The 15,550-nt window shown below is 38.3% G+C and overlaps 1 protein-coding gene across 8 annotated transcripts in view; it reads right to left on the minus strand.

The window, feature by feature from the left end:
• The window catches only part of TMEM108 (transmembrane protein 108), a 658,034-nt gene that overhangs the window by 149,693 nt on the left and 492,791 nt on the right, over positions 1 to 15,550 (minus strand). The gene's annotated exons all lie outside the window — the stretch shown is intronic.

Here is a 15,550-nt window from a genome sequence, read left to right on the forward strand (position 1 = left end):
CTGGGGTCCTGGGATGGAGTCCTGCATCAGGCGCCCTGCTCTGTGGGGAGCCTGCTTCTTCCTCTCCCTCTGCCTCTGCCTCTCTCTCTCTCATGAATAAATGAATAAAATCTTTAAAAAAAATGAATGGAATATTGTCATTTGCAACAACATGAATAGACCTTGAGGGCATTATGCTAGGTGTAACACATCAGACAAAGAAAGATAAATACTTTTTGATATCTCTTACATGTGGAATCTAAAAAAACAAAAGAAAAAACAAACAAAAACCAAAAAACCAAACCCATAGAATAGACTGATGGTTGCTAGAGAGGAGCAGGGGTGGAAGGTAAGCAAAATGGGTGAAGGGGATTAAAAGGTACAAACTTCCAGTCATAAAATAAGTCATGGGGATGTAATGTACAGCATGGTGACTATACTTACTAATACCGTACTGCATATTTAAAAGTTGCTAAAAGAGTAAGTCTTAGAAGTCCTCATCACAAGAAAAAAAAATTTTGTAACTACGTATGGTGATGGATGATAACTAGATTATTGTGATCCTTTTGCAATGTATACAAATATTGATTCATGTTGTACAACTAAAACTAATATAATGTTATATATTAATTATATCCTAATTACAAAAAAAAGACAAAAAGAAAATGACAGGGACAAGGCAAAAAAAGAAACCAAACCAAAACAAAAATAAGCATAGTAGGCAGGTAAAACTGGAGGCAGAAAAACTTTCCTGAGGAATGGACCAGTAGAGTCAGTTAGATTAAGAGATGCCATGGGATCAGTAGTGGTGATGTGGGTCAGCAAGAAGTTATAGCAATCACTACAACACCAAACAGTACCAACAGAACCAGCAAACAAATTACTGCCAAGGGCTCTTCCTCATTTGGGAGAGAGCATCTGGAGGACTTCCCTTTTGAACTATGATTAACTCCTAAGTTTCTAATACATAAGAGATGGGAAGCTCAAAGAGTATGATGCTAGACTTGATTCAATTAAGTATATGGAAGAATAAAATAACTAACTTATACTCAAAAGTATTATGGAAGAATACATACCTATAATACATAAAAGGAAGATGATGTCTTTCTCTGCCACTTTCTAGCTTTGTGACCTTAAGTATTATAACCTTTCTGAGTTTAAGTCCTCTCTTTTGCAAAACTGGGTTATCCAGTTATGAGGATTAAATAAAATGGGGACTGTGAAAAAATACATATTTTAAAAATACATGTAACTCTTATCTGACAAAAATCAACTCAAAATGGATTAAAGTCTTATTAAACCTAAGACCTGAAACCATAAAAATTCTAGAAGGAAACATAGGGAAAAACTCATTGACGTCTGTCTTAGCAATGTTTTTTTTTTTTGGATTCGACACCAGCAGTAAAGGCAACAAAAGCAAAAATAAAGAAGTGGGACTACATCAAGTTTAAAAGCTTTTACACAGCAAAGGAAGCCATCAACAAAATGAAAAGGCCACCTATACAATAGGAAAATATATTTGCAAACCATGTATCTGATAAGGGGTTAATATCCAAGATATATAAATAACTCCAACTACTCAAAAGCAAAAAAAGAAGAAAAAATCCAACTAAAAATGAAAGAGGAATTGAATAGACATTTTTCTAAAGAAAATATACAAATGGCCAATAGGTAAATGAAAAGGTCCTCAAGAGTACTATCCTTAGAAAACTGCGAAACCATAATGAGATATTACCACATGCCTGTTAGAATGGCCTACCATAGAAAGATGAGATAACAAGTGTTGTCAAGGATGTAGAGAAAAGGGAATCTTGGTGCACTGCTGGGTGGATTGCAAATTAGTAAGGTCACTTTGGACAACAGTATGGAGGTTCCTCAAAAAGTTTAAAATAGAACTACCATATGATTCAGCAATCCCACTCCTGGGTATATACCAAAGGAAACAAAATTACTATGTTAAAGAGAGATCTGCATCTTCATGTTCTTGGCAGCATTATTTACAATAGCCAAGACAAGGAAACAACCTAAGTGTCCACTGACAGATAAATGGATAAAGAAAATGTAGAGGGAGGGAGGGAGAGAGGGAGAGAGAGTAATGGTATACTATTCAACCATAAAAAAGAAAGAAATCTTGCCATTTGCAGCAACATGGATGAGACTTGAGGGCATTATGCTAAGTGAAATAAGTGATACAGAAAAAAATACTGTATGATCTCACTTATATGTGGAATCTAAAAAAAAAAACAAAACAAAACCAACAACTAAACTCACAGTAAAAGAGATCAGATTTATGGTTACCAGAGGTGGAGGTGGGACAACTGGATATATGTGGTGCAAGGTACAAACTTCCAGCTATAAGATAAATAAGTAGGGGGGATGTAATGCACATGATGACTACAATTATCCCTTCTGTATAATATATTTGAAAGTTATTAAGACAATAAACCCTAAAAGTTCTCATCACAAGAAAAAAAACCTTTTTTTCTTTTGTATCTATAAGAGATGATGGAGGTTAAATAAATTTATTATGGTAATTATTTTGCAGTATATGAAAGTCATTATATTGTACACCTTCAACTTATACAGAGCTATATGTCAATTATATCTCAATAAAACTAGAAGTTAAAAAAATGGCAGAAGAACTGAATAGGCATTTTTCCAAAGATGACATACAGATAGCCAATAGGTACGTGAAAAGATGCTCAACATCACTAATCATTAGGGAAATACAAATCGAAATCATAATGAAATAAGATCTCAAGCCTGTTGGATTGGCTACTACCAAAAAGACAAAAGAGATAACAAGTGTTGGCAAGGATTCAGAAGAAACCCTTGTGCACTGATGGTAAGAATGTAAATTGATATAACCACAATGAAAACAGTATGGAGGTTCCTCGAAAAATTAAAAATAGTATTATCAGATGATCCAGCAACCCAACTTCTGGGTATATATCCAAAGAAAATGAAAATAGGATCTCTATGTCTAAAAGGGATATCTGCACTCACATGTTCACTGCAGCATTATTCACAATAGCCACATTATGGAAACAGCCTGTCAATGGATAAACTGATAAAGAAGATGCCATATATATATATATATATTTTTTTTTTTTTTTCTTCAGCCACAAGAAAGGACATCCTGCTCTTTGCAATAACATGGTATTTTGCTAAGTGAAATAAGTCAAAGAATGGTAACACTGTATGATCTCACTTACATGTAGAACCTAAAAAAGCTGAGCTCATAGAAACAGATTAGAATGATGGCCACCAGGGGCATAGGGTGGGGTGCAGGAAATGAGGAAATATTGGCTAAAGACTACAAACTTCCAGTTATAAGATGAATAAGTTCTGGGGATCTGATATACAGAACGGTGATTATAGTTAATACTGTATTACATACTTGAAAGTTGCTAAGAGTAAGTAGATATTAAATAGTCTCAAAAATAATAAAAATTATGTGATGTGAGGTCGGTGTTAGCTAATGCTATGGTGGTAATCATTTTGCAATATATAAATGTGTGAAATCAACACATTGTACACCTTAGACTCACACAATGGCACGTGTCAATTATATCTCAATAAAGCTGGAAAAAAATTCATGTAACTACTATATTTTTCATAAACTAAAATTTCCTTATTAAAATATTTTCTACTATACACGTCACTTAAATTGCCATATTATTCAAAGAATTTCAAATCTCTTTATTCCTTAATGTGAAGAAAATTTATTCACTACAAAACTTAATTTAAAATGATGGTTTAAAATGAACAGACCTCTGAAATGTTGTCAGTTATGGTATAAAAATGATGAGGCTTACCCTAGTGGCATTTAAGCAACCATGGCAACAACTAAGACCCAACAGTTGATGTCATTATTGTAGGGGTCTCTGATGAACTCTGGGTCTGGCTGCACCCTTAACCCTGCTTTTTTTAAAAAAATATATAAATAATTCAGTATTAATGGACAGATCCATTGTACCACAGTGTTTGACTTTGAGATTCAGCAAATTTAACAAACTTTGTTATTCAACCTGTGGCCTGGTGGCCATTTGATTCAATTTAGGCTTTTCATCTTCTTCCTCCTCCATTTCTTACAACACCTTTGGTTTCTGATACACTCACTGCCCCAAACCTCCTGTCAAAATTCACCCAAAATGTCCCCTTCTGCAGTTAGCACATGGTCTCAGTGGTTGAACAACAGGATTTTACAAGATATATCAAATCATCAAATGCCAAACCACTGGAATTTTCAGACTACCATATGCTGGGCTTGTGGGGACTTATATATTCTATTATGGAAATTGTATTGAATAGGAAATAAAACAACTTAAAACTGTCCACATCATTATTATCTCTAATTACAGAATTAGGGGTCACTTAAAAAAATCCTTCATCTTCTCAGCTCTAATTTTCTCTTTCCCACTTTCCTCCTCTTTCTCATCTCTTTCCATGACCTTTTAAGACCCTGATCTCATTTCATTTCTTCATAATAATTCTAGACTCAACTATGATCCCTTTTTTAATTGCTTGTATTCCTTTATCTGTATTCCTAATTCTTTGTTGCTCTGGGACCCTAAGCTTATTCAAAATATTTTTCTCTCTTCCATGTTGGACCCCCACTGGATCATATCCTTCTGAGGAAACAAAGAGCAAAAGAGATTTCTTCACCAGTCGCATGACCGTATCTTGCACTTTTTTTCTCTTGAAATACCGTAAATACTGAAGGAAAATGAGCTATGTTGGATGAGTTTGGCAGTAAGGCATGATAGCCCCTCAGCAATGAACCTGTGATGATGTGAAAGAAGAACGAACACAGGGCTGGAAGAGGAGCTGGAGCAAATAATCAGCTACAGACAATGTTGCTGTTCATAACTTGGGAAATCCAATAGGATGTGTAGTATCTGCCTTAGTTTGGACAGTTGATGAGAGCTCAGTTGTGGGGTTTAACCAATACCCAAAACTTAAGGCCAAGTCAGCTTCCTTGTCACAGCTCTGGGTGATCAGTCTGTTGAGGCAAGGCCCTCAGTGCTGAAGATTTATGGAAAATAGAATTCAGTTCCCTAGGGGAAAATGCTGATAGGAGCTTAGTAGGCAATCCTAAGATGGATTTATGGCAGGGTTCTAATGTCCAAGGAAACTGGAGTGCCAGACAGAGAAACAAAGGCAAAAGTCTAAAGTGGGGGTCGGGGAGGAGACAACAGATGAGGCCCTCAGAAACAGTAGCAGGGCATATGGGGGAGGAACGGCTGCGGTAAGGACCCAGGAAGTGACAGTAAAAACTTCATTTCACATCCTTCATGCTCAGAGTATTCCCTACTCCAGTTTTTTCTCTACAACCCCCTCAAAGCTTTTCTATAATTAACCATAGCACGAGGGAAACAGTTTAAGGGCTACCATCCCCTACCCTTTTGCTGCTCTGATGCAGCCCAATAGTATGCCATCTCTATTTACTTACTGAGTTCCTGGTCACTCTTCGATGAACAATGGGGCTGTCCCATTACTGTCTCTTCCCCTTGTCACATCAGCTTGAATAAGGCATAAGTGCCATGACTAGAACATCAGACTCAACAAATTGTTAATGCTTCATTTGGCACTGTGAAAAAGATGTCACAATTATCCATGCTTCCTATCTGATCTTTTCCACCTCTATCTACTCTCCCACATCCAGCTGGTACCCAGAATAAACAACTGGATGAGGAGGAGGACTGGCAGCACCCTGAAACATCTCTATCATCTGACAGCCCCATCAGAAACCATGTGATGGCAGCAGCTTTCAGTCAGTAGCAGGGGTAGGTGCAACATCCTCTGAGGGGTAGATGATGGCAAATTTAATTCAAGAAACAAGCAGGATGTATACTGGGAGCCAGATTTCTTTTCCCATCCTTTTTCACAGTTGCTATAATAATCTAAGACTTCTAAAAATAAAGCCATAAGGATGGCACAACCAGAGCATGCTAACTAAGAAATAATGAGGCTAAATGAACTACAGATTCATCAGCTTATAAAAGGAATGGCCCATTGCCTCAGTGGATTGCAACATTTCTTTACCCCAATATTACCCAGCCAATATCTGACTTGGGAGCCAATATTTTTATCCTGTTACTGTTTATTTTATTTCTTTAAGCAGACCCAGAAATGGGTGTTGGTGGACAAAACAAAAACAAAAAAAAAAACCCAGCCACCAAAGCTGCTAAAACAAAATGAGGCATCCTGCAGGGAAAAGCTGGAGTTCACGGACTGAAGTTGAAAAACTCCAAGAAGAAACACACACTCAGGTGCAACCACCACCCTCAGTGGGTCTCACAGTTTTCCCATGGCAAGGACTGTGACTGAGGTACAATATGGGAGGCTGTGGCATTCTGGAAAAGATATGAACTTGGAGTAAGTAGAATTAGGTCTAAGTTCCTTGTAGGATCTTGAGAACAACACTTGGCTTTTTTGGGCTTCCATTTCCTTAATGGCAACATGATGACAAAAATGATACCTATCAATAGGGATGTCAGGATGATGAAAGCCACTTGGGATAGGAAAACACTTTATGAAATATAATAGGCTTGTTTTCATCATCCCTGTGATTATAGTGCTGGTTATTGAGACTAATCATTGCTTCTCTCCATGTCTGGAACCAATTAAAACATATATAGAGGAGTCAGAAGTTGGATCAAAAGTCACTTTATTACTAGTTAAGCTGGATTTAAGAACATGGCTTGACCTATGGCTTCTTACTACATCTTACAATGCACTATCTTCTTTACATCTTCTGTACTGTCTTGATTATACTATAAGCTTCTGTAGAGTAGAGATTATGCCTCATATCTCTGTATCGCCAGAGTTTTCCACAGAGCCATACATGTAGCAGACACTGTCTGATAAAGGATCACATTAATCACATTTGTACTCTAGTTTCTGCATGAAGCCTCTTTCTCTACTAGCCTGGGAGCTCTTGGAGGGAAGGGTTCATATCCTTTCATTTCCTGTGCCTAGCATAATTCCTGGCATATAGTAGGTTCTTTATAAAAATGACGTGAAAGAAAATGAAAACAGAAGGGTACCAGATGGTCTAGTGCCACGAAGGGGTTACATAAGAAATTAAAGTAGGAAAATATCCTAAGGATTCCTTTCATGATAGCTTGTTCATTTGGGAAGATCTCTACCAGCAAAGTGTGATTTGAGGATTTGAGATTGTTTTCCCCATGACAAACTTCAGCTTTTGCCTACTCATCAGGCACCTTGGCTATCTTGGAATCTGCACCGTGGATATCTCAATTAGAGTTACTCTGCTAATGTTCTTAGCAGGGAAATACTGTCACTTGGTAATTAACTTAGAGCCATGACCAAAGCCTGTTACATCCGATGTTTTAGTGTATAACACTGACCCTTGTTCTTCTCCCAAGAGATCCACACACCATGAAGTAGTTTCCTTTGGGGTTCCTGCTGGAATTGGTTCATAGCACAATATCCAGGCTTCTTAGACAAATATAGGAAGACTGTGAGAAATAACATCTCTCTCCCTTGCATCATTAAACTTCCTTGTAACTAAGGGAGATGAAGTGTTGCCAGGCTAGGATTGAAGCAGAAGTCAGAATGTGATGGCACACAGAAGGGGTAGGGAATCTCAAAACACTATTCTAAGGAGTGATATTCCTTATTCAGGGTCTCGCAGAGAATGAGAGAAAAAAGCCTTCCTGTATAGATAAACTTTCGATGCCACCATGGGCAGCTCACTTAATGGCAGCCACCTGGGTAGGGCTGCTCTGGAGTCACACCCTCTGCTCTATGTGATTCTCTTTGTGCTTTGAGAGTGGTGCACATATGTGCACTGTGCTGTGTTCAACCCTGGACTACACATTCTCTGTGGACACTGGGAAAATCCCCTGATTTTGCCCTTCTAGAACAAATCAGAATAAAACAACTTTACTTTCAAAGTCTTAAAAGGATTCAGCAAGTCCTATTTCTTAACATGATGGTCAAGAAATTGATAGTCTAGAGGCAGTCCTTTATCCTGGCACAAGGCCCTGAGGTTCTGCCTCAGTTGGCCAAATACCAGGCTCTGTACCACAGTGCTGATGCAGGGCAGGAAGTGCTAAGCAACTTCAAAACTAGTAGTCTGGTACAACGAATAAAGACCTCTGCAGCCACTAGCATTTGTGGCATTGAGCACTTGAAATGTTGCTAGTTTAACTGAGCGACCGAATTTTAAAATTTAATGTTAACTAATTTAAATGTAAAAACTGACAAATAATTCAGTTATTAGAAAAATTTTAAGTATGTGAATCTAATTTTTCAAGTGTAAATTTTATGAAATATAAATGCAAATCAAGTACTCTGACAAAATGCAGTGTCCAAATTGAGATGTGCTGTAAGTGCAAAATATACACAGAATTTCAAAGACCTGGTATAAAAAAAAAAAAAGAAAGCAAATACCTCATTAATAATTTTTTATACTGAGGCACCTGGGTGGCTCAGTCATTAAGCATCTGCTTTTGGCTCAAGTCATGATCCCAGAGTCCTGGGATTGAGCTGAGCCCCGCATCGGGCTCCCTGCTCAGCGGGAAGCCTGCTTCTCCCTCTCCCACTCCCCCTCTGCTTGTGTTCCCTCTCTTGGGGCCTCTCTCTCTGTCAATAAATAAATAAAATCTTAAAAAAATTTATATTGACTATATGTTGAAATGAAAATGTTTTGGATATATTGGGTTAAATAAAGTGTATTATTAAAATTAATTTCACCAACTTCGTTTTACTTTTGGAAAAATCTACTAGAAAATCTAAAATTATGGCTTGTGTTCTGGGACTATGGAACAGTGCCAATCTAGACTACAATTTCAATCCTCTCTATATGGAGTCTCATTTGACAATATAAACCACCCACGAAACCTACCCATTGTTCCCCTGTCCAGTCCATTCTATTTTAATGCCATGTGTGTTGGGGGTCTTCCATGTGCTGGGCACTGTTCTGTGCTGGGAATACAGCATGTTGGCTCTTAGAGGACATTCCAAATGGAGATGTAAACAATAAAAAATAAAGCACAAAAAAACCCCATCAGCCAACTCCATTGCTATGCAGAACTTAAACTAGGATAATATAATGGAGAGAGCCAGGTTGTGAGGTAGGCGCTGGTAGAAGTCTGAACAGCAAGGAGCCAGTTATGACAGGTGAGGGGTAATGGCCCATTGAAGGCCCCAAACAAGGAATAAGTTGGAATACTTGAGAAAGGAGAAGAAAATTAGTGTGACTGGAGTATGGGGGTGGAAGGTGGTAAGAAAGGAGATCCTAGAATGAGCACTGCACCAGGAGTCTGTGGAGCCATGTTAAAACATCTGCGCTCACATCAACTAAGTTTAGATCATGGTCAAGTTATCTTCTTAAGATAGCATTAGTTTCCTCATCTGTTAAATGGAGTGGCAATTACTAAAGGAACTTGCTTTCAATCCTGAAAACATGATTTTATGATTTTTTCCACATATCCTATTTTAAAAAAATATTTATTTATTTGAGAGAGAAAGAGAGCACAAGTCGGGTGGAGAGGTAGAGGGAGAAGCAGACTCCCTGCTTAGCAGGGAGCCTGATGTGTGGCTTGATCCCAGAATCATTTCTTTTTAAAAATTTTTAGGGACACCTGGGTGGCTCAGTTGGTTAAGCAGCTGCCTTTGGCTCAGGTCATGATCTCAGGGTCCTGGGATCGAGCCCCACGTCAGGCTCCCTGATCAGGGAGAGTCTGCTTCTCCCTCTCCCTCTGCCTCTCCCTGCAGCTTGTGTTCTCACTCACTCTCTCTCTCAAATAAATAAATAAATAAAATCTTAAAAAAAAATAAAATTTTTAAACAGGATTTGCTAGACAATGGTACAATTTAACAACAATAGAAAATTATTTAGGGACAGTACTAACCTGGCAACCCATGTTTAGAAATTTTGCAATTTATGAAATGTTTTAATACCCTTCTCATTTAGCTCTCAAAATAATCATCAAGGTAGATATTATTATACTTATCATCTGTGTATTACAGTTAAGGAAAATGAAGTGGCTCTGGAAAGTTAAGTACTCTATGCAAAGTCCCATAATTAGTAAGAGAAGTGAGAGCTCAAAGTACATTCTTTAAATCCAAATTCTATGCTCTCTCCCACCATATGTTTTAGCAAAAGTGTTTTCATATAGAAAACTGAATTTACTCATGAAGACTTAATATTTAAATTTGCATAAGGCAACAGTTGTCCTAAATGTGAGCATGACTTCCCTCTTCTACATACCTGCCAACCATTAACAGAAAGTACTTGGAAAAAAATAAAGTACTCGAAAGTCATAAAATTGTTTAAAATATTTTATTCCTTGGTCGTCACTGGAATTGCTTCCAATGAAAAGGTCTTATAAGGTTCATTTGTTGACTTATAGAAATTCAAAAATCACAACTTAAAATGTAAAAGACATTAAATCAACATGACACCTTTAAGGACCCAGTATGCCTAACTTCCTGGGTTACTGTTACATTTGAAAGTGTCACTTCCTCAATTTTTCTGTGTGAATGACACTTCCTTCAGAACCAAAGAAACCAGTTCTCCAACATTAACAAATGTTTTCATAATGAAAAAAAAATCCAGCCTCAAATTCTTGATTTGCAAAAGAATTATCCAATATGAAGTGGGGAAGAAACAGTCTTATAAAATCAAGTTCTAAAATGGACCCACTATAGTAAATAGAGACAAGGTCCACTCTTGTTGTTTTCCCTTTGCTTTATTTCTAATCCTAGCTAGTCCATTCTTTGTGCCCTTGTTATTGCTACAACAGAGTAAAAACTAACTTCTAGTGTATCCTGAAGAGTAACACAAAACTTCAAAATTCTAACACTTTCTAATTCTACAACACTCTGATTCTGCTCGTTCCCTCCCTGACTTCTCTTTTGCTCCTTCTTCCTAACTCACCCTGGTTTTGTTCCAAGATCCACTTCACCACTATGCAGCTCAAGTGATAACAGGGAAGCTGAAAGCTTCTTCCTGCTCCAAGATAGCCTTTCATAAGTCTAAGACAGTGATTTTCAAAGTGTGGTCCCAGGACCAAAGTTTTGGCATCACTGGAAATTTAGAAATGCAAATTACTGTCCCTACTCCACATCTACTGAATCAGAAACTCTGGGGTTGGGGCCCAGCAATCTCTGTTTAAACAAGTCTTCAGGTGGGGCGCCTGAGTGGCTAAGTCCTTAAGCGTCTGCCTTCCGCTCAGGGCCTGATCCCAGGGTCCTGGGATCGAGCCCCGCATCAGGCTCCCTGCTCTGCTGGGAGCCTGCGTCTTCCTCTCCCACTCCCCCTGCTTGTGTTTCCTCTCTCTCTGGCTGTCTGTCTCTCTCTCTGTCAAATAAATAAATAAAATCTTTAAAAAACAAACAAACAAACAAACAAACAAAAAAACCCCAAGTCTTCAGGTGATGCTGTTGCATATCTAAGTTTAAAGCTATTGTTCTAAGCCAGTGATTCTCAACTCTAGTTGCGTATTAGAATCATCTGATGCCCAGTCACCACACTCCCCACTCCCTCCCCTAAAGATTCTGATTTAATTGATGTAGTGTAAGGTATGGAAAAGGGGATTTGTTAAAAGGTTCCCAGGTGATTCTAGTGTAAAGTCAGGTTTGAGAAACACTGATGAAAGCCGATCAGAATAATACAGCCTAAAATATCGAACTGTAGTTTTGATGAAATGAAGGAATCCATTTCCATAACGCTGACTGAAGACCAAATGTGTCATTACCATTATTACAGCCACTGGTGGTAGCCACTGGAGAAAAAGCAGGCTGATAAATTGTTCTTAGTTACTAAATAGGACATGCTCTTTTATTTCCTCAAGTGCAAAGTCTTTAGTAGCCTCAAGAGTGACAGATTTGCAAGGGGTGGTGGACAGACAATCCAAAAGCTATTGGCAGTAAAGGCACACTCAACTGCTATGTTTTGTATGGGAAGGGCTGAAAATCATTTGGAAAAGAATTTGTGGTGAGCCAGGATTTGAACCCAAGCAGTCTTAATCCAGAATCCAAGCCCTTAATCATGGTTGCCACACTATTACTCTCTGTGGAGATTACGAACAGTGTAAAAGGCACCTTCTATGGTGGTAGAGGAGATGAAGATCCTTCATTTCATATGCTTTCATAATGCAATAGGTTTATGAGTGCCTGTAACACCTAGAAGAGCCTAAGTTTCTGGAGTCAATACTTGTTTGGACCTACACTGACCTAAATTTATGATTTATAACAATTCTCCCTCCTCAGTCTTAGGGAAAAATTTCCTCTTACTTATCAGGAGAAACAAACCATGAAGACAGAATACATGAGCCAACTTCAGTTAGTACAGTATATGCAGAGCATGCAACAGCAAGCAAGATGTATTAATAATAATATAGAGCACGATTTAAGAAATATAAATGCCTGAGTATAAAGGAACACCTAACTAAATATAATCACTCCTTAACTCTAAGTATCCAAACAACCTTGGCTTGAATAGATATTGGTATATAAAAACTTACTTTCATAAGCTTATTATAATTATTTTAGTCTTTTTAACAATAAAGTAGCACAGGACACAGCACCTAGGAAGAGATCAAATCTGCTAACTCAGGACTCAGTGCCTCCCCGCAGTGTCATGTTCTTAAAGGTTTATGATGATGCTTCTTACCTTCCATTATTACTTCTTTAAAGTAAAAAATTGTGATATGGCTTGGGAAAGGCAGTCTTGATCATGTCAACTCCTTCCTCTGTAGAATGGGATTAATGATAATTAATGTCCCACTTGCTTTGATATTCTGAAGTATTCTGAGAACCAAATTCTGTGAAAATGTTTTGTGAACCAGACAGTCCCATGTATATGTTACAGTAGAGCTCCTGGTTAGGTTGTAGCCCTCTCTTCTAGACAGAAGGCCCAATAAGAAAACTGGCATTTATTGTAGGTCTGTGTGCTGTGTTATCTCACTCAACACCATCTTATGTAGTGGGTGGTCATATCGCATTTTACATGTGAGGTGCATGGAGGTAAAGTAATTTATCTAACATAAGCCACCTACTAAGTGGTAGGGCTAGGATTTGAACCCAGGTCTGCAGCTCAAAAACCCAGGTATTCTTAGCACTAGCTTCACACCTACTTAATGGTGTAAAAAAGAAAAAGGAATGCAGTATTTGTTTTTTACAGAACTATGAAGGTTCTCATCACCACCCTCATCCTTAAGTTTTTAGTTGTTCTAAAGTATCATATAAAATATGTTAAACTTTCCCAAAGGGCTAAAACTGGCAGGATGAAACACTCAGTACTGCACTATGGAACAGAGCCCAAGAAATAAAACAAATTAGACACAGTCAGTTGTTACAAAATTAAAATAAAACCTCAATTTTCCTGCCTGCCGAAGACTGCATCCCTTAGCCCCTATCAGACACAAATAGCCCTAGTCACTATTGACTGTGATGCAGTAATCCAGAGAGAGAGACTGGATTTTTTTCTTTTCTTTTCCTTTTTTTTTTTTTTTTTTTTAGCTTCAACTGATATCACTAATAGGATGCAAACTTTATCACAGGTTAGAACCACTCCTAACTAGCCACAGGGACAGCAGAAGGGCCACACACTGATTTTTTTCTGTGTGTGGTGGAGGCACCAGGCAGAATGGAAAAAATGGGCATGAACAAAATGGTCAGAGAGACCCGGGTATGAATTCCTACTCCATCACTCACTACCTGGTCACCCTGGGCCAGTCCTTAACTTACTCATCCGTTAACACTTCTTCATCTTGAAGCATTTGCCTCTGGAATGAATGAGATGATTTAGGTAAGCTGATAAGCAGATGTCTGAACTGAACACACTTGGCACTCAAGTGAGCAAACTCTCTGATGATAAAGACAACTCATGAACTCACTCATGTCCATTAGTAAGTAATTGCTTTTTTGTTTTTTTTTTTTTTTAAACAAATTCTGTATAGACTAAAGAGGACTATAAATTCTTACTATTCTTCCCTTTGAGAGTTGGAGTCTAATACCTCTCCCCTTGAATAAGGGATGGTCTTAGTGACTCCTTTGGCCAATACAGTGTGACTGAAGTATTGCTCTTGGGTTTCCCAGCCTAATTTATAACAAGCCTTGTAGGTTTTGCCCTGGCCTCATAACTATGAGCTGTCATATAATAAGTCTGACTACCCTGAAGATACTACACTGTGAAGAAGCCCCAATTTGTCATGTGAAAGGGAAAAAAGATATTGGGTGGGCCTCAGGTTGGTCCAGCCTCCAGCCCAGATCCCAGACACTGTGACGACTCTACCAACCCCTACCCAAATGGCAGGTGCATGAGCAATATAAGTGATTGTTGTTGCTTCAAGCTACAAAATTTGAGGGTTGTTATGCAACAAAATATAACCAGAACACTCTACCAGGTTCCCCCCCCCAAATTAAAAACATCAATTTGCTGAGTTACAAAAAGTAACATAGTAGATTTATATTGACCCTGTAGTTCTCAAGTCTGTTTCAATACTGAAAAAAAACCCATATTGTTTGTGGCTGGCTTTAATCGAAGTTGTAACTTAATAACTGGCTGAGGAATGACATATACCAGCTGTTGAGTGCATATGTGTGCCAGAGTTTAAGTTAGCTTGGCTTTTACTAAATATCCAATTCTCCTAAGGAAAAAAAATGCTATACATAACAACCCCTCTTCTCTATGAAATTGTGAAAAACATTGTCTGAAGTCAGACTAATTGACCTACTGCCCCAGTGCCTGACCCTCCAAGCTCTACAAATCTGGACTCCCACAGCCAGCTACCCAATAACCACAGTGGTTTATTAAGGGCCACCACCACCTACCTCCTAACTAGCTGGAATCTATCTACTCTGCGCTGCTTGCATTTCCAGGCAAGCCTGTAAATAATGAAACGGTTAAGACAAAGCTGATTTCTACAGATACCAGTTAATGTTTGAGGAAAAGCCCTTCAGTTTTCACACAGGCTCCACTTGGGAGGATGGGTTTCATTAGCATAAGACTTGATCTCTGACTCATGGAATACTTAACTGAAGCCTTTCAAATCATATAGGACCTTATAACATTTCACAAACTTTGGGGCGTACAGCCAGCATAGGTAAACAACAAACATTTTGCTGCTTTCCAAATCTACTAATCTCTCTTTCATTTTCTGTTTCTTCCTCCTGCAAAGTCTGCTTTCCCTTCTTGGGTGGGAGTAGGGTGGTGATGGTGGTGGTGCTGGGGTGTGTGTGTGTGTGTGTGTGTGTGTGTGTGTGTGTGTGTGATCCTATTTAACCTTTGAATGTCCACTCTCCCATCAAGGCAGAATTAATTATTGAGTGATGACATTGCTTCTTCAATCTATAAAATCTTTTTTCTAACAAGCAAGTTTACCATTTAAAAAAAGGCAACAAACCCACAGTTCTATAGGATGCATGGAGAAAGAACATGAGAGAGTTCATATAACTTGGCGGCGTTTCACCAGGCTGAAAACGGGGTGATGTGATCTGTGTTTCAGGGATTAGAATTCAGTGGCAGAAATAAGTTAATTAAAACACCTAACCAGAATGCCTTCTATACATAAAAGTGCTTTGCACTAGG

This window comes from Ursus arctos, unplaced genomic scaffold (assembly GCF_023065955.2).
Source record: "Ursus arctos isolate Adak ecotype North America unplaced genomic scaffold, UrsArc2.0 scaffold_20, whole genome shotgun sequence".
NCBI lineage: Eukaryota > Metazoa > Chordata > Mammalia > Carnivora > Ursidae > Ursus > Ursus arctos.